This window comes from Pelodiscus sinensis, chromosome 13, assembly GCF_052426305.1.
Source record: "Pelodiscus sinensis isolate ZL-2025 chromosome 13, ASM5242630v1, whole genome shotgun sequence".
In the NCBI taxonomy this organism is placed as follows: domain Eukaryota; kingdom Metazoa; phylum Chordata; order Testudines; family Trionychidae; genus Pelodiscus; species Pelodiscus sinensis.
In genome coordinates this window covers 1,826,989-1,846,293 of record NC_143064.1, presented here as the reverse complement: position 1 = coordinate 1,846,293, position 19,305 = coordinate 1,826,989, and positions in this window count along the sequence as shown.

Genomic DNA, 19,305 nt, shown 5'->3' with positions numbered 1-19,305 from the left:
CCGCCAGGGGGCGTCTCCCAGCCGAGTGCCTCTCCCACCAGGGGGCGTCTCCCAGCCGAGTGCCTCTCCCGCCAGGGGGCGTCTCCCCGCCGAGTGCCTCTCCCGCCAGGGGGCGTCTCCCAGCCGAGTGCCTCTCCCGCCAGGGGGCGTCTCCCCGCCGAGTGCCTCTCCCGCCACGGGGCGTCTCCCCGCCGAGTGCCTCTCCCGCCAGGGGGCGTCTCCCGCCGAGTGCCTCTCCCGCCAGGGGGCGTCTCCCAGCCGAGTGCCTCTCCCGCCAGGGGGCGTCTCCCAGCCGAGTGCCTCTCCCGCCAGGGGGCGTCTCCCAGCCGAGTGCCTCTCCCGCCAGGGGGCGTCTCCCCGCCGAGTGCCTCTCCCGCCAGGGGGCGTCTCCCAGCCGAGTGCCTCTCCCGCCAGGGGGCGTCTCCCAGCCGAGTGCCTCTCCCGCCAGGGGGCGTCTCCCAGCCGAGTGCCTCTCCCGCCAGGGGGCGTCTCCCAGCCGAGTGCCTCTCCCGCCAGGGGGCGTCTCCCCGCCGAGTGCCTCTCCCGCCAGGGGGCGTCTCGCCGCGCAGTGCCTCTCCCGCCAGGGGGCGTCTCGCCGCGCAGTGCCTCTCCCGCCAGGGAGCGTCTCCCCGCCGAGTGCCTCTCCCGCCAGGGGGCGTCTCGCCGCGCAGTGCCTCTCCCGCCAGGGAGCGTCTCCCCGCCGAGTGCCTCTCCCGCCAGGGGGCGTCTCGCCGCGCAGTGCCTCTCCCGCCAGGGGCGTCTCCCCGCCGAGTGCCTCTCCCGCCAGGGGGCGTCTCCCCGCCGAGTGCCTCTCCCACCAGGGGGCGTCTCCCAGCCAAGTGCCTCTCCTGCCAGGGGGCGTCTCCCAGCCGAGTGCCTCTCCCGCCAGGGGCGTCTCCCCGCCGAGTGCCTCTCCCGCCAGGGGGCGTCTCCCCGCCGAGTGCCTCTCCCGCCAGGGGGCGTCTCGCCGCGCAGTGCCTCTCCCGCCAGGGGGCGTCTCCCGCCGAGTGCCTCTCCCGCCAGGGGGCGTCTCCCCGCCGAGTGCCTCTCCTGCCAGGGGGCGTCTCCCCGCCGAGTGCCTCTCCCGCCGGGGGCGTCTCCCCGCCGAGTGCCTCTCCCGCCAGGGGGCGTCTCCCCACCGAGTGCCTCTCCCGCCAGGGGGCGTCTCCCCGCCGAGTGCCTCTCCCGCCAGGGGGCGTCTCCCGCCGAGTGCCTCTCCCGCCAGGGGGCGTCTCGCCGCGCAGTGCCTCTCCCGCCAGGGGGCGTCTCCCCGCCGAGTGCCTCTCCCGCCAGGGGGCGTCTCCCCGCCGAGTGCCTCTCCCGCCAGGGGGCGTCTCCCGCCGAGTGCCTCTCCCGCCAGGGGGCGTCTCCCCGCCGAGTGCCTCTCCCGCCGGGGGCGTCTCCCCGCCGAGTGCCTCTCCCGCCAGGGGGCGTCTCCCCGCCGAGTGCCTCTCCCACCAGGGGGCGTCTCCCAGCCGAGTGCCTCTCCCGCCAGGGGGCGTCTCCCCGCCGAGTGCCTCTCCCGCCAGGGGGCGTCTCCCAGCCGAGTGCCTCTCCCGCCAGGGGGCGTCTCCCCGCCGAGTGCCTCTCCCGCCAGGGGGCGTCTCCCTGCCGAGTGCCTCTCCCGCCAGGGGGCGTCTCCCCGCCGAGTGCCTCTCCCGCCAGGGGGCGTCTCCCGCCGAGTGCCTCTCCCGCCAGGGGGCGTCTCGCCGCGCAGTGCCTCTCCCGCCAGGGGGCGTCTCCCCGCCGAGTGCCTCTCCCGCCAGGGGGCGTCTCCCCGCCGAGTGCCTCTCCCGCCAGGGGGCGTCTCCCGCCGAGTGCCTCTCCCGCCAGGGGGCGTCTCCCCGCCGAGTGCCTCTCCCGCCGGGGGCGTCTCCCCGCCGAGTGCCTCTCCCGCCAGGGGGCGTCTCCCCGCCGAGTGCCTCTCCCGCCAGGGGGCGTCTCCCAGCCGAGTGCCTCTCCCGCCAGGGGGCGTCTCCCCGCCGAGTGCCTCTCCCGCCAGGGGGCGTCTCCCTGCCGAGTGCCTCTCCCGCCTGGGGGCGTCTCCCAGCCGAGTGCCTCTCCCGCCAGGGGGCGTCTCCCAGCCGAGTGCCTCTCCCGCCAGGGGGCGTCTCCCCGCCGAGTGCCTCTCCCGCCAGGGGGCGTCTCCCAGCCGAGTGCCTCTCCCACCAGGGGGCGTCTCGCCGCGCAGTGCCTCTCCCGCCAGGGGGCGTCTCCCGCCGAGTGCCTCTCCTGCCAGGGGGCGTCTCCCCGCCGAGTGCCTCTCCCGCCAGGGGGCGTCTCCCTGCCGAGTGCCTCTCCCGCCAGGAGGCGTCTCCCCGCCGAGTGCCTCTCCCGCCAGGGGGCGTCTCCCCGCCGAGTGCCTCTCCCGCCAGGGGGCGTCTCCCCGCCGAGTGCCTCTCCCGCCAGGGGGCGTCTCCCCGCCGAGTGCCTCTCCCGCCAGGGGGCGTCTCCCCGCCGAGTGCCTCTCCCGCCAGGGGGCGTCTCCCGCCGAGTGCCTCTCCCGCCAGGGGGCGTCTCCCGCCGAGTGCCTCTCCCGCCAGGGGGCGTCTCCCCGCCGAGTGCCTCTCCCGCCAGGGGGCGTCTCCCGCCGAGTGCCTCTCCCGCCAGGGGGCGTCTCCCCGCCGAGTGCCTCTCCCGCCAGGGGGCGTCTCCCGCCGAGTGCCTCTCCCACCAGGGGGCATCTCCCAGCCGAGTGCCTCTCCCACCAGGGGGCGTCTCCCAGCCGAGTGCCTCTCCCGCCAGGGGGCGTCTCCCGCCGAGTGCCTCTCCCGCCAGGGGGCGTCTCCCCGCCGAGTGCCTCTCCCACCAGGGGGCGTCTCCCAGCCGAGTGCCTCTCCTGCCAGGGGGCGTCTCCCCGCCGAGTGCCTCTCCCGCCAGGGGGCGTCTCCCCGCCGAGTGCCTCTCCCGCCAGGGGGTGTCTCCCAGCCGAGTGCCTCTCCCGCCAGGGGGCGTCTCCCGCCGAGTGCCTCTCCCACCAGGGGGCATCTCCCAGCCGAGTGCCTCTCCCACCAGGGGGCGTCTCCCACCGAGTGCCTCTCCCGCCAGGGGGCGTCTCCCGCCGAGTGCCTCTCCCACCAGGGGGCGTCTCCCAGCCGAGTGCCTCTCCCGCCAGGGGGCGTCTCCCGCCGAGTGCCTCTCCCACCAGGGGGCGTCTCCCAGCCGAGTGCCTCTCCCACCAGGGGGCGTCTCCCAGCCGAGTGCCTCTCCCACCAGGGGGCGTCTCCCAGCCGAGTGCCTTTCCCCCCAGGGGGCGTCTCCCGCCGAGTGCCTCTCCCACCAGGGGGCGTCTCCCGCCGAGTGCCTCTCCCGCCAGGGGCGTCTCCCCGCCGAGTGCCTCTCCCACCAGGGGGCGTCTCCCAGCCGAGTGCCTCTCCTGCCAGGGGGCGTCTCCCCGCCGAGTGCCTCTCCCACCAGGGGGCGTCTCCCCGCCGAGTGCCTCTCCCGCCAGGGGGCGTCTCCCAGCCGAGTGCCTCTCCCGCCAGGGGGCGTCTCCCGCCGAGTGCCTCTCCCACCAGGGGGCATCTCCCAGCCGAGTGCCTCTCCCACCAGGGGGCGTCTCCCACCGAGTGCCTCTCCCGCCAGGGGGCGTCTCCCGCCGAGTGCCTCTCCCACCAGGGGGCGTCTCCCAGCCGAGTGCCTCTCCCGCCAGGGGGCGTCTCCCGCCGAGTGCCTCTCCCACCAGGGGGCGTCTCCCAGCCGAGTGCCTCTCCCACCAGGGGGCGTCTCCCAGCCGAGTGCCTCTCCCACCAGGGGGCGTCTCCCAGCCGAGTGCCTTTCCCCCCAGGGGGCGTCTCCCGCCGAGTGCCTCTCCCACCAGGGGGCGTCTCCCGCCGAGTGCCTCTCCCGCCAGGGGCGTCTCCCCGCCGAGTGCCTCTCCTGCCAGGGGGCGTCTCCCCGCCGAGTGCCTCTCCTGCCAGGGGGCGTCTCCCCGCCGAGTGCCTCTCCCGCCAGGGGGCGTCTCCCCGCCGAGTGCCTCTCCCGCCAGGGGGCGTCTCCCGCCGAGTGCCTCTCCCACCAGGGGGCGTCTCCCGCCGAGTGCCTCTCCCGCCAGGGGCGTCTCCCCGCCGAGTGCCTCTCCCTCCAGGGGGCGTCTCCCAGCCGAGTGCCTCTCCTGCCAGGGGGCGTCTCCCCACTAAAGGCAGCTTGCCCGGCCCCCTCCCAAGGGGATTTCCCTGCACCAGATGCGTGAGGGGCCCTGCTGAGGCCTCTGCCAGCTTCTCAGGATGGGCGCCAACTCTTCCTGCAGGGGCGGGCCCAAGCTGAGGGCCTCCAGAGGGGTCCCCTGTGGGTCTCACCTGAGCCCCAGGCAGTCTGGGCGTTTCTCATTTGCAGACAGGAGCCAAGGGGCCCGGCCGCAATGCCCCTCCCCCTCCCTGCGCTCTGCCTCGCTGGCCAGGATGCCAAGCCTGCAGCGAGGGCCCAGCCCGAAGGGCCAGACTGCATCCAGCCCGGGGGACCAGCAGAGAGGAAGCCGAGCCCCGCCGTGCGAAGGGGGAGCTGCTAGAGGGAGGCTACTTGCCAGGCTCTCACTAGCTGTACAAGAGGCCAGGAGGCAGGGTCACCACGTCGGATCCTTGGAAAATACCAAATGTGGGGGTGGGGTGTTGCTCAAGTTCATGCTCATCTCGGCTCCTGTCCCCCACCCTACGGCAAGCCCTGCTGCTCAGCACGCTGGGGCCAGCTCACCGGTTCCGCCAGGCCAGGGTCCCCGTGCTCGCTTCCTTTGCCAGTGCTGCTTTGTGCTGCAAAGGGCACAGGACGGTCCCCCGGTGGGCCAGGGCCCCAGGAGGCTGGGCTTGGCCTCGCTGAGTTGCAGATCGAGTCTTCGTCGAGTCGTGCATAGGGGGCACACTGGGCACTCAACAAGCCCAAAATCACTGTCCAGGCGAGCTGATGGCCACAGCGACCCTGATTAGCAGCGAGCGTCCGCTGCTTGGCGGCGCACCGGGAACCACCCATTTAACCCCGGCTGCCGCTTCCGCTGGGACATTTTTCACCAGGACAGCTGGGGTGGCTGAGAACGAAAGCTGCCAGAACCGGAGTTTGTTCTAAAATGAAACGGGGGAGGGTTCAAAACCACAATGGCATTTTGCACTGAAATGAACGACAGTTCACGGAAACCGTCCCTTAATAGGCTGCTCCACCGGCTGCCACCGCGCCGCCAGCCCCAAAAGGGATCCGCAGCAAACGAAGTGTCAGTAACCACTTTGATCAGCTTGGACAAAAACGTCGTGGAAGATGTTTAGCCAGCGAGCCCGTTTTGAGCTCTTCCAAAGGAGAACAGCCCCAGCATTCGTCACAAAGCCAGCTCTTCGTTTGCCAGCTCTACAGCAGGGCCCCTGACAGCCGGGCGCTTGGGCCGCTCACGAGCGAGTCCAATGCCACTCAGTGGAGCAGCTAGGGTCGTGTTTCTCCAGGCGGTGCACATTCACACATGCCTCGGTGCACATAACAATGTATTCCACACATGAACATAAGTACGGCCGTGCCGGGTCAGACCAACGGTCCTGCCAGCCCAGGGTCCTGTCTGCCCACAGTGGCCAGTGCCAGGTGCCCCAGAGGGAGGGAACAGAACAGGGAATCCTCACGTGATCCCTCCCGTTTCCAGATGGGTGGAAACGATTCGAGGGAACGCTGTTGTTCCCGTAGCATCGCGGCCCCACAGAGCATTTGGAGGCAGGCTTACACTGTCCAAATGCTGGATCTCACTGGCTAGTCTCAGTTTACCAAAGGGCCCTTCCCGGGTGCTGGAGCTCAGCTGCTGTGCCGGGAACAGGCTCGCCGACAGCCAGAGCCTGCCCCTCCATGGCACCTCCCCTTCGCCAGGCTCCCAAAGCTTCCTCCGCTGTGCCGGACTGCGAGTGTCGTCAGTGGCTGGAGGCCTCAGACTCCCCTCTCCGGGGAGGGCTGCACTGAGCACTTGCCTAGGGACAGAGGGGGCCCCGGCAGCGCAGCGGACATGACAGGAGGTGTGGCCCACAGCTGTTGCAAGGGAGATGGGGCTTAGGGTCCTTTCAAAATACATGTGCACCTGCGAAGGGGGGTGCAGACGAAGGGAGGAAGAAGGGAAGGAGCTGCACCCGCAGAGGAGCCCAGGCAGCCCCAGAGGCTGCTCCTGGAAAGCCCCCGCAAGCTGGAGGTGGGCTCAGCCAGCGCAGGCCGTGCAAGCAAACAGCCCTGGTGCTCTCGCCGGCTGAGACCTGAGCACAGTGACCCAGCCGAGCCCAGCGCTGGTTCGGGACAGCCAGGACCCCCCTTTTCTGCTCAGTTCTTTCAATGGAGTCTGCGGGAACGGGGGAGCTCTGACCGGAAGCGGCCCAGGCAGGCAATGGCTTGGCTCCCCAAGGTGCAGAACGGAGCTGCCCACTCTGGGTCCCTGGGCCAGAGCCTGTGGAGGGGGAAGGGCCAGGCTCCTCCAGGCGGGACAACCAGGAATCTACCCACCTGCAGGGAACCTCGATGGGGACGGCCCTGAACAACCAGGGGCCAGACCTTGTGGCCTGAGGCTGAGACGAGCACCAAGAGACTCCGACAGTCCTGCCCTGGTGCACTGAAAGGGGAGGACTGGAACACAGGACCCAGCCAGAGAGCTGAGGAGCATAAGAGAGGACCAGCCCCACAGGCCTGAGGGGGAGGAGATGTCAGGAAGGGGAGTGACCGGCAATCCCCTGCATCGCCATGGGGCAGCACTACCAGCGCTGGCCACCCCACACAGCCAGAGATGTTGGCCCTAGTGAAAGCTTGGCCCAGTGTTTCCCAACCAGGGTTCCGCGGAACCCTGGGGTTGCACTCACCATCGTCAGGGGTTCCGAGAAATCGTGGAATAAACAAATAAATAAATCATGTTTTTCTTACAATGTAAACTGACACAAATATAGAACAGCTCTTTACAAATACATTTTCTTGACAATAATTTAGCAGGAATTGAATTGAGCTCCCTGTCAACTTTTTCTGGCCAAGCAAACGTTTTCATAGGTAGGGGTTCCTCGGGATATGAAAAATTAGTTTAGGGGTTGTCCATGGGACAAAGGTTGGGAATCACTGCCCTAGCATAATGCACACCCACGCAGCCCCCAACACGCCCCCACATCCACGCACCCCTCGGCACAACCACATACCCCTCGACACATCACGCACACCCCTAACACACACACATACACACCCAACACCCCCATGCACTCCCAACACGCCCCCACGCATGCCCCTGACACACCCCCAACACACCCATGCACCCCGGACACACCCCCACAACACACCCCCAACACTCCCACACACGCCCCAACACACCCATGCACCCGGATTTGGTAACCCTTCTCTATGGAAGAGACCTAGGAAATGTTTTCCCCATCCGCTCCAAAGGGATTCTCTCCCCTTTGAAAATCCCAGGGACTATGGTTACAAAGGAGCCTAAAGGAGTTAGGTGCCTTACTTAGCACTCACCTGCCTTTGAGAATCCCAGCCAGTAACCACTGAGACCAAGGGGAAAGCTCAGAACTCCCTGACATAAAATTAGGGGTTTGTCAGAAGCTGACAAGAGCACATAAACGCCAATTTGCCACAAGCTGTGTCTTCATCTTCTCCCGGCCTGATGAGCTATTTCTGGCAGCCGCGCGGGGAGTGATGTTTGGTACCAGGAGCATGGCAATATTTGATTATAATTGCATGTGTGTTTTGTAACAGAACAGGCAACTAAGCACACCCGGGAGCTCTCCCACCGCAGCGCCGGCACAGCTTGCACGTACATTTGGTGGCGGTTTAATTAATAGACGTGAGAACGTGTTCCGAACTTTGCCAGTCGCCCCCCCAGTCGGAGTCGGGTTGCAGAGTGCGCCCGTGAAGGGGAAGGGCCCGACGGTTGGTACGTAGAGCCTGGCTGAGCCGGCTGGTGCCTCGGGAGTGCCGGGGCCCCTGCGGGTAGGGTCTCGCCTAACCCCATGGGGCGTTGCTGCTCTCTAAGCACGGGAAGGCGGGAGGCCAGACTCAGATGCTCCTCTCTGTAGATGACGGGCCGTGGGCCGCCAGTGATACTTCCCGTCGGCGCTCTGTGGCAGGGTGCCTTGACTTGGACGTACAGCTGAGACACGTCACCCGATTCCAGGCACGAAGCCAGCAAGAGCTCACTCGCCGTCAGAGGGAAGTCACAGACTTGCCATGGCTGCTGCTCCATCTCCAGAGTGCGCCACCCAGAATGCCAGGCCCTCCGGCAAGGGCAGGCACCTTGTTCACAATCCCACGTCAGGACGTCTGGACGAAAGCTGGGCCCGCGGCTCCTTCCGCGCCAGCCGCACAGGCCATCGCCCTTAGAAGCCAATGGGCCCTGAGAGGCCACAACTAGCAGTGCCTCTGGCGAGCCAAGGAAACCCCCACCTGCCTACTCTGCCAAAGCAAAGCCCAGCAATGCCTCGGCCCAGGGACTGACCTGTTCCCACGGGGCCGCTGCCAACCCTGCAGGACCAGAGGGTCACACCATCGCTTTTCTCTTTGCCTGCCAGGCCCCCCAGTACCCTCCTAAAAGATCGGGCGCTTCCTGAGTGCCAGGCAGCCCCCCGCAGAGCTGAGAGGTTCAGGAGTGTGCTCCAGAAGCGTGCTCAGCCCAAGCAGACCCTTCTGGAGCAGGAGATGGGTCACGTGGCTTTGGACCAGCCGTGGGAGGGAGGGGTCTGCAGCCCATGTGTCACTCAGCGTGTGGTTCCCGCATCCAGCACCGTTCCTGGAAGAGTCGCCCGCACCCGCCTTGCCCCAGCATTTCCCTTAGCGCCGCATTCTGCCCAGCGCCTGGCTGGCAGGAGAGCACAGCGCCCAGCGCCGGAACTGCAGCCCAGGAGCGGGGGGAAGGAAGAGCAAACACAGGCTGAGGACAGCACCTTGCCCGCGCCCGCTGGGTACTTCCAGCTGGAGAAAGAGCCGCGTGCTGGGGGGAGCTGCTGCAGAGCAGCGGCTTCTCCAGCAACCCCTCGCCTCTGACCAAATGACCTTCCCCTGGCTCTCAAAGCCCGGCCTGCAAGGCTGCTTCTGGCCACAGGGAGCGAGCAACAAGGTCCGCCCTCTGAGCAGAGACCCTGCCTCTCCTTTACTTCCTGTTCCAAAATAGCCCCAGCAGCACATGGGCCGTCTGTGCCGGACGGGCTTCTCCCAGGGCCTCTGGGCTCCCTCACAGATGGCACGGGGCTGGGCTGCTCCGTCACAGGCACTGGTACCGCAGGACCAGAGGGTCACACCATTGCTTTTCTCTTTGCCTGCCAGGCCCTCCAGTACCCTCCTAAAAGATCGGGCGTTTCCTGAGTGCCAGGCAGCCCCCCGCAGAGCTGAGAGGTTCAGGGGTGTGCTCCAGAAGCGTGCTCAGCCCAAGCAGCCTGTGCTTGAGGGCTTGGTTTCTGCTGGCTGGACAAGAACAATATTTCGAGCAGGTGAACCCATGTGCCTCTTCTCCCTGCTGAGCCCGTACGCCACCGTCCAGTGGCTCCAATGACGCCCGATTAAACCGCAACAAAGCCTTCCTTCCCCTGTCCTCGGCCGGATAGGGAAGTCCTTGTTTAGAACAGAGCGCCTCCCTTGCTGCTACACAGTCATACCCATACCCTGGAAGTATGATTTGTATGCTTTGGGCTCATTGTGGCTTCCTTAGTTGGAAAGCAGTTAAGGGAATTCTTCAGTATGCAAATAGTGCCTCCATTATCATATCTTCAGGGGGAAATGGGTTGGTGCTCTTAAGCTGACAAGCTGTATGCCACAGAAGTAAAGGAGCATGGAATTTGCTCTAGCTACTTCAGGGAAATGCTTTTAGGGTCTATCTGTTCCCTCCAGATTTCAGGGGACAGATGGGCTGAAGATATTCAGCGAGAGAAAAGAGATATTTTTGCTGTTGGAATGTGTAAATTCTGCATAATTAAAATGAACAGACTTGGAATCCACAGGATGCTCTCAAACGCAAGATGATCCTGCTGGAGTGTTGAGCATTCTGATGCCCTGATCTAGCAGGCGAGAAGGCACCTTTTGTAAAAGCACCGATTGTTTCCACCCGAGACTGGGCCGCACGTTTCCCTTTTCGATGAGCCCTGCTGCGTGTGGTGGGGCTGTGTTAATTTCACTCTGTGCTGATGTTAACTCTGTCGAACAATCAGGTGATCATTTGCTTTATGCAAATTACCGAGATGGCCTTGAAAAATGCCGTTGACATAAAACGATGATGGTGCGGCCGTTCCAGAGCAGTTGCAGAAGGCTGCAGAGAGAAACCAGTCCTGGCGCATTGGTTTGGCGGCCCCAATCCAGCCAACAGCGCGAGATCGGGGTGAGGCTGGCCCGGATGCCGCAGCAAAAGGAGGAACCCGATAAGAATGGGGTCCGAGGCCCCGGGCAGGTTGTGCCGCGCCACTACCCAGACTGGTGTGCAGGAAACAGGGGCAGGTGGGCCCCACGGAGCCCTCCCCAGCCCTGGGTGGGTGGTGAAATGCTGTGAACACTGCCAAAGAGCCCTCCAGGGAGGCGAGACTGCCTGGCAACGTGCAGATGCCTGCCAGGGCGGCAGGGGCCAGAGGACACATTCACTGCTGCATCTCCCGCTCCACGCCCTGCCCAGCCTCAGGACCTTCACACTCCTCAATGCCTGGGTCCCCCTGCTTCGACCAGCCGCCAGCACCCGGGCACTAAAGAGGCCCCAGTTCTAGCCACAAGTCTTCCTTGAAGTTCCAATCGCCGCCTGCCCTCCATCACGGATCAGCTGTGCTTCGACCCGGGCCAGCCCCTCGCCCAGCTTCCCGCCTGCTGGCCCGGGTGAGCCAGGGGTCTGCCCCCGGAAGGCCAAGCAGTCCCAGTGCGTCTGCCCGGGGGAAAGCGGAGCAGGAGGCCCACAAATCCAGCTGCGAAGGGAGTTCGGCAGGCAGCTCCACCCCCGCAAGCCAAGCGATCCTGCAGGTGCAACCATTCCCACGCTCTGCTGTCGGGGCACGTGGGTGCCCTGCTCAAGCTGAACCCTGTCCTGAAGGTCCGGGCTCTCGCCCTCTTTTGGACTCAGGAGCTACAGCAGCAGGGCACCCGGTGAACTCTGGCCCTCTCTGACAGGCAGAAGTCTCCTCCCCTCCTGGAGATGCCATTCAGCGTTGATAAATGCAAAGGAATGCTCCCTAGAAACAACAATTCCCACTGTACATAGAAACGATGGGTCTAAATTAGCTACAACCACTCAAGAGAGGGATCTTGGGGCCACTGCGGAGAGCTCTCTGACAACAGCCGCTCCATGTGCCGTGGCAGCCGGAAACAACCAGAATGTTGGGACTCACTAAAAAGGGATAGAGAAAAAGACAGAGACTATCTTCCTGCCTCCATATAAACCATGGGACACCCACATCTTGAATGCTGCGTACAGATATGGGCGCCTCATCTCAAAAAAGATATTTTGGCCTTGGAAAAGGTTGAGAAAAAGGCAACAAGAATTATTAGGGATATGGAATGGCTTCTGCTTAGGAAAGAAACAACTACGTAGGGATATGACTGAGGTCTATACAATCAGGACAGATGTGGAGAAAGCAAAAAGGAAGTGCTATTTATCTCTTTTTATAACACAAGAACTAGGGGGTCACCCAATGAAATTAACAGGCAACAGATTTAAAACAAGCCAAAGGAAGTTTTTCTTCACACAATGCACAGTCAACCTGTGGAACTCCTTGCCAGAGGATGTTGTGAAAGTCTGCTCTTATCCACCAACCTATCATCATGAGCCACACAGCACGATTTACCTGGCTCACCACTTTTATGCATATTTGTGTCCCCCCGTGCCTCCTGCACTCACCTGTTCCACAGTTCTGAAGCAGTAGGGTAAGGAACTTATGCACCTCTCCCTTGAGAACCTAGGGCCCTTCAGAGCAGGGAACAGAGTGAGCAACACCAGTGGGGCACCCTGTGTGGTCCTTTCCACTGGGCAAGGATCTTTGATTCCCCAGTGCTGACAGCAGGGGCCTGGGGACAGGTTTGCAGGCAGCACGCCGTGACGCTCTGGGGATGCGCCAGGCACGAGGCAGACGACGGAGCTGGGTTCGGGTTGGTACACTGTGAAGGGCGCGTGCTATTCACCATCGCCGTTCGTGCACCTCCAGCCCTGCATCCAAGGCCCTGGCAAAGGCACCAGGATCCCTCCTCCCTCCCCGCAGCGCTCAGCAGCAGCAACGCCTACCCGAGAAAAGCACTTCCTCAATTAGCTCCCTGCACTCTCATTCCCAGCTCTTCAGGGACAGGCTTTCTAGCCACAATTGTGCTAACAGCCCTAAAACGTTGTTCCCTACATTCTGCCAACTGACTGAGGAGGGATAAATTGAGTGACTCACTGCCAGCACCTTTCACGCTACTTCTCACGAGTGGCGAGGGAAGGGTTAGGCTGCTGTGGTGAGCAGCCAGGGATTAAGGCGCGTTGACCATTTACACCCCTTCACCGTTGTGTCTTCATGGCTCTGAGGTTTGCATCTTATGCCAACGCTCGCAGTGCGCAGTGAGCCCGGACATGCCGCTGCCGGGCCTGTGGGGTGCACAAAGCAAGCACAGCCTGGCCTAGGGCATGTCCCAGCCCCTGGGGCTGCCAGTTTCACTGCAGCTCAGCTCCGAGGTCTCCTGGAAAGTCTCTGCCTGGGCTGCAGTCAGACGCGGCTGTGACGGCGAGTCGGGGTCCTCCGATCCTGCAGCCCCGGAGCAGCAAGGACAGACTCCTCCAGCCAGTAGAACGGGGGGGGGGGGTTATTGCTCCTCCGGGATACAGCCCAGCACAGACGTGATGTGTCTACAGGAGTCAGGTCTTGAGATGGGTCCCTGGGCCCCTAGACTCCAGCCCCTCCTTAGTCTGTTTCCTTCCCGGTTCCAGCCCCAGACTCCTCGGTCCCAGACCCTGCCCCCAACCAGGTGTCCGTCTCCCCTCCCTCCCTGTGTCTCCCCCCTGGGGAAAGAGCCTCGTTATCCGGTGTCTGGGCCAATCCACATGCGGGAGAGTCAGTGGGGATCACACAGCCCAGCGCAGGGGGGCACCGGGTCACAGAGCAGACAGCCCCCCACTATGGCACAGCAGTGCATTCTGGGAGCCCTGAAGTAGCACTGTGGATTTCACAGTGGAGAAATACCATCCCCTAAAGCCAGCTGAGCCAGATGTCTGTGCTGAGCACCCACCTCTGTGCGGGCGTCAGTAGCTAGGACGGATTGACAGCATTCTCGCCTGGGCCTTGCAGGGCACACGTCAAAAGCCTTTGGGGAGTTGCAGACAGTTTCGTAAGGGATCCACATTGCTCTCCCATTGCTTCAGGACACCCCCGTTGACATGTGCTGCGTATTACTCGGCTACAGCCGCGAATGCACCAGGATTCATGCAGGGGGCTCTTCGTCTCAGCAGTTAACATTTGGATTTGCAGAAGTCAGGAAACTGCGCCCTCGGGTACGGATCGAAGGTTTTGCAGATGCTGGCCCTGGCCAAACAAGCATCTCTCCTCATCAGCCTGCTTCTCCCTACGAGACGCCAGAGTCCAGACCTCACAACTCGTACTTGGTATTTCATAGGCAGACGAGGCTCAGCCCGAACAGCCGTGCCAAGCCCATCCAGCTCAGCTGGGCCTGTGTTCACTGGTGGTGGAAGGCCAAGGGCTGACTTCTGGCCTGGTTTGTTTCACATCCGATTGCGGGGGCCGTTCGAGCCTTGGTCATTTATGTTTCACTGTTGGATGCTTCTGCTGCGTAATAACGAAGGGGAGTTTTGCCCAAGTAGGGACGTGGGAACGAGGCTCCAATTTGCCGCACGTGCACTTGGTTCTGTCCTTCCAGTGTGTGCCTTGCTCTGGGCTAGGCAGAGAAAGCAGGATTTCTTGGTTCAAATTCACTCCGTTTCTAAGCGGGGATATTGGTTTGTTTCCAAGAGAGCGTCAGGTGGCAATCACAGAGCAAACCCGGCTAGTTTGAATCAAATTACTGCTTTGAGCAGCACACTCAACTTTCATCCTCTGGAACATCAAATACATTCGGAGGCATGTCTGCCGCACAAATAAGCCCTTGTGTTGTTTCGTTCAAGGCCCTCTCGCCGCGCTTGGAAAATAAGCAGAGAGGTGCCGGATGATGCCAGCCAGCACAGCTTTCTTTCTATATTGGCTCACTGAAACCAGTCTCAAGCGACCAAAACAAACTGGGTTTTCAGAGACATGTCCAGGAAGACTGACTGGACAACTTTGTTAATCTAATTTCCATCTGATAATACAACATTAAACATCTGAGACAACAAGCCATTGAGAGATGGGAACATAAGAATGGCCAGACAGGGTCAGACCAAAGGTCCATCTATCCCAGTGTCCTGTCTGCCCACAGTGGCCAGCACCAGGTGCCCCAGAGGGAATGAACAGAACAGGGAATCCTCATGTGATCCATCCTCTGTCGCCATTCCCTGCCTCTGACAAACAGAGGCTAAGGACCCCAGCCCTGCCCAGCCTGGCTAACAGCCATTGATGGACCTAACCTCCATGAATTTATCTAGTTCTTTTTTGAACCTTGTTATCGTCTTGGCCTTTACAATATCCACTGGCGAGGAGTTCCACAGGTTGACTGTGCATTGTGTGAAGAAGTACTCCCTTTTCCTCGTTTTAAACCTGCTGCCTATTAATTTCATTTGGCGACCCCTTGTTCTAGTGACGTCTCTCTCCTCTGGGTAGGGACAGGAAGTTGTCATCACAGATGCTCGACAATGTTCAGCCACGAAAAACCCCTAAAACATCTAATTCTGCTGTTAATTTGTCCCTGACAGGAGAAAGGACCCAGGTGGGTGAGACAGATTTCCATGTCAGGTGTGTAAGATACTGGCAAGTCTGATGTACTGGAGCTTGTGCACGTGGGCTCCCTGTCACTGCTGCCCACAGGCCATGGCTGCAGTGCACCGAGTCCAAGCACCCTTCCCGGACAGCATGTGCTGCACGCTGCAGGCGGCACCCTGAGGCAGCGCCAGCCCCCTAGGAGAGGCAGTGCAGGCGATGCCATCGAGGTCCCTAGGATGGGGGGAGCCTGGGGGCACTCACGCTTTTGCTGTTGCGTCTCAGCCGCTTTGGGTCCAGACAAAGAACTTGCAGGGCAGGGACTCCAGCCGGGGGGCAGGGCCTGAGAAAGGGGTGGGGGGCTGTGGCGGAGAAGGAGCGTCCAGTGGAACACACGGCCAAAGGGGCTAATGCCACCCTGGGATGCCCAGAGAGGAGACTCCCAAGAGGCCAGAGAGGGATTGTCTTCTCTCTCCTGCTGAGACCCCAGGCCCGGGCCAGCGCCACTGTTCAGACGAGTGCTGATACACTGGAGAGGGGTCGGAGAAAAGCCCCGTGGAGGGAGAAGGATTCGCAAACATGCTTTGTGGGACGCAGCCTGTCCCCCGGAGCGAAGGGCGATTTGGCTCCTGTCTGCAAGTCCCCACGGGGGGGTCAGACACTGAGTAGCGGCTCAGCGCGTGGCAGAGGAAGTTGAGCGAGGCGGCGGCTGGAGGCGGAAGCCAGTCACGGTCAGACCGGAAAGACGACGCGGCGCTACCAGGCAAAGCCACTGGCCACTGGAACCATTTGCCGAGGTCCTGGCTGCATCTCCACCCCGAACGGTTTTCAGCCAACACTGGATGCGGTTTCTGAAGCACCTGCTCTAGCTGGCATTCGGGGGCAGGTCGCTGGCCTGGTTTCCCCAGGAGCTTACACCACCAGGACCCCTTGCGGCCTGGGGATCTATTCCCTCCCGTCTGGCTTTTGGGCAGCTGTCTCAGACCGGTCTCTCCGTGCAGTGCCAGTTCATGGGCGCGTCCAAGCAGGCTCCCAGCATAGTCATGGGTGGAGTTTCTTTGTGACCCCTTCCAACGTGGGCAGAAGCCAGGGAATCCACAGGGACAAAACGGGGCCAGAGGTCCCACACACCCCCAGAAGGGCTCCAGGGTCAAACCTCAGCGTGTCTGGGACCAGTTCTGCACAGAGACCGGTCCTCGCCTGTCCCGTGATGAGCAAAGGAGGAGATCCTCGCCAGCAGAGAGCAGGGGTGGGGGCTGGTATTAAGGAATCTGCCCCATCAGCTCTGAATTCTGCACCCAGTCAGTTTGACGTACAAGGGCTTCTCTTCAGACACCGGAAGCAGAAATGCATTCAGGTTTAATATTCGAGCAAAGCGCCCAGAGAAGTTATTTCAGCTACCACGCTGGGCTCTGCCTTGGTGTCCTTAGGAGACAATGCCTAGAAAAAGAGAGTTGCCAAGAAGGGAGATCGCCTCTCTCCCCAACAGGTGAGGGTCCAATAAAAGATCTTACCCACCCGCCTTCTGTCCTAACGACTGAAACATGCACTAGCATCTTTCTGGCTTGTAGTGGAGCTTTCCTGGTCCAAACAGTGAGGGAGGAAATTTTGGGACAGTCTCCCTCTTGTGGTTGCAGTGAGAGTCACACCTTTTCCGAGATCGCTTTATCCCATGGCACTTGTTTTATCATTTTACCCTTGCTGGTTCGCCCGTACCTGGGCCCATTGCAGTACCGACTCTCCCTCAGAAAACCCAACAGGTAGCAAGAGTTTTCCAATTAAAAGCTTCTTTTGCTTTGCAAAGTTCATGCTCCTAGCGACAAGCCACAAGCATGGCATGGTCAGATGCTGCAATGCTGTTTCATTGCTCCCGAAGCGTGTGTTGAGAGAAGTAATAATGCAGCAAGGCAGCCAAACAGTCCAACCAACACGCACCGTGGACATTACTGGCTGCAGGCGTGTCGGGGACGGTTGGTCACAGGTGCTGAGCACAGACGCTCCATTGATTCCAGCTGAACCTGAGAGTGCTCAGGACCAGGCTGGATTAAGAAAGGGGCTTTGGAGACTGCAGCCCAGGGCCCTGGGCTAAGGGGGACCCTGCCTAAAGATCTCCAGGTGGCCAAAAGTGCAGATCTTTGGGGGCTCTGGGCTCAGCCCCTAAGACCTCTGTGTTCTGGGCCATTCTTCCTCCAACCCGAGCGGGAGCCTCATTGCCAGGAGCAGTAGGAAGCCCTATTCCCGTGCTGCCTTCACTGGGGAACTCCAACCCTACAGCTCCCATTGGCTGGGAATTGTGGCCAATGGGAGCTGTGGGTGGTGCCTGCAAGGGAGTGAGGAGCAGCATGAGGCCACCTGTTGCTCACTAGGGATGTTGGACATCATGCATTTTAGTAATCATGTGGCTCTAACAGTTTCTAGCGGTTACACGGTACGGGGTGGCAGGTGGAGCCGGACCGCGAGGGGAACCGGTTTAAAAATCAGCTCCCTGAGCAAACTGGCTCCCGCCTGCAGCCCAGCGCTGCTGCCCCTGTATCAGAGCAGCAGCCCCTGTCTGTGGAGGCCTGAGCTGCCCACAAACAGAGGCTGTGCCGGCATCCCACCTGCTCCCCCCCCCCCGCACTGCTGTCTCTGATCTAGGGATTGGGTTGTGGGTGCCCTTTGGCACCCAACCCCCTGCCTCAGCCCACAGCCCCTCACACACACTGATCCCCCACATTTTTGGCCCCACCAAACCTAGCAGCCCCAGGCCCTGAGAAGAGTTCATGCAGCCCTGCTCAGGACCTCCTTGCACTACAGATGGAGTCCTCAGATCCTCGGCGCTCCTGCTGTGGTCACACCCATCTGCACTGGCCACGGAGATGAAGGCTGCTGACCCACATGGAGCAAAACTCTTCCAAGTTTGCTCCAGAACTGGCCCTTTCAGCCAGTGTCTGCGCTGGAAAGAGAGAAATGGCTGCGCTGCCCTAGCCCCGACTGGCTGCGTGCGTCAGAGGCCAATGCCCAGGCATGCGGCCTGTGCGCTCATGAGAGCGCACACACTAGCGCTTGCACGCACAGGAACTGAGGCCCACAGCCACATATTAGGCCAGTGTTGCTCCTGTTCTGCAGACAAGGCCCTGAGCACAAGCTTTTGCAGAACATCAGAACAGCCACACTAGGTCAAAGCAAAGGCCCATCTCGCCCAGCGTCCTGTCTGCTGACAGTGGCCCATGCCAGGTGCCCCAGACAGAGGGAACACAACAGACAAACATTGCCCGTCACCCATTCCCAGCCCTGACAAACAGAGACTAGGGACACCATTTCTGCCCAGCATGACGAATGGCCATTGATGGACTTGTCCTCCATTCATTTATCTAGTTCTTTTTTGAACCCTGTTATAGTCTTGGCCTTTGCAACTTCCTCCGGCGAGGAGTTCCATGAGTTGACTCCACTGAGTGAAGAAATATTCTCCTTGGTTTCTTTTAAGCCCGAAGACCCCTGGTTCTGGTGTTGTGAGAAGAAGTAAACAACACGTATCTAGTTTCTCCACACCAGCCATGTTTTTATAGACCTCTATCGTATCCTCCTCAAGTGTCCCTTTTGCAAGCTCAGACGTTCCAGCCTTACTGCTCTCTCCTCACACGTATCCCTAATCACCTCCCTGCCCTTTCCGGACCTTTGCCCCGTTCCAATCTATGTTTATGATGGGTGACCATGGGAGCGAGGATGTGGGCTCACCATGGGTTAGAGAGAGGCAGTAAGATATCCTCTGTCTTATTCGCTATCCCTTTCTGCATGTTTCCCAACACTCGGTTTGCTTTCCTGCCCACCGCTGCACACTGAGCGGCTGGTTTCAGAGGCCTCTCCACAGGGACTCCCAGGTCTCTGGAATGGTAACAGCTGACTGGGATCCCCTCACTTTATACTGAGAAGCCCCTCAGCGTGGTCACTGGGTATCACTCGGGACGGGGGGGGGGGGGGGTGTCCTGACCAGAGAACTAGCCCTTACGCCAGTTCCCCTCCTGCAGTTCAAACCCCGGTGCAGGAAGGGGCACTCGCTAGCGCCCTGCCTGCCCGCCGGAGGAGAGGTGGAGAGCACAGCTCCCTGGTACAGAGCGGCAACAAGGAGGAAAAGGAAGCTGCGACGTTCGACGGAAACGGGTGCAGGGATTGTACCCGAGCAGACGTGAGAACGTTAGTGGCTATGGCCAGAGCACCCGAACTATCCAGCCGTGCGCAGGGCAGGGTCCTTCATTCTCCTACACCGGGTTTCAAGTGAGACGCTGCTGCTAAGAGCCAACGGCTGCCTCTACCCGCTTCAAAGCGCTGCCCCTGGTTCCCAGGCAACGCTGGGGGCAGAAAGAATGGTGGTTCCCCCGAGCTGTCAAAGCTCAACGGAGCAAACAGCAGGGATGCTTGGCCCATGCTGCTTGCAGTGTTGCTGCAGCCGGGTTGGTCCCAGGGTACTCGAGACACAAGGTGGGGAGGTAAATCCCTGCGACTGGACCGGTGCTGGTGGGAAGACTCTAGCTGGCGCTACAGAGCTCTTCTGCAAGTCCTCAGC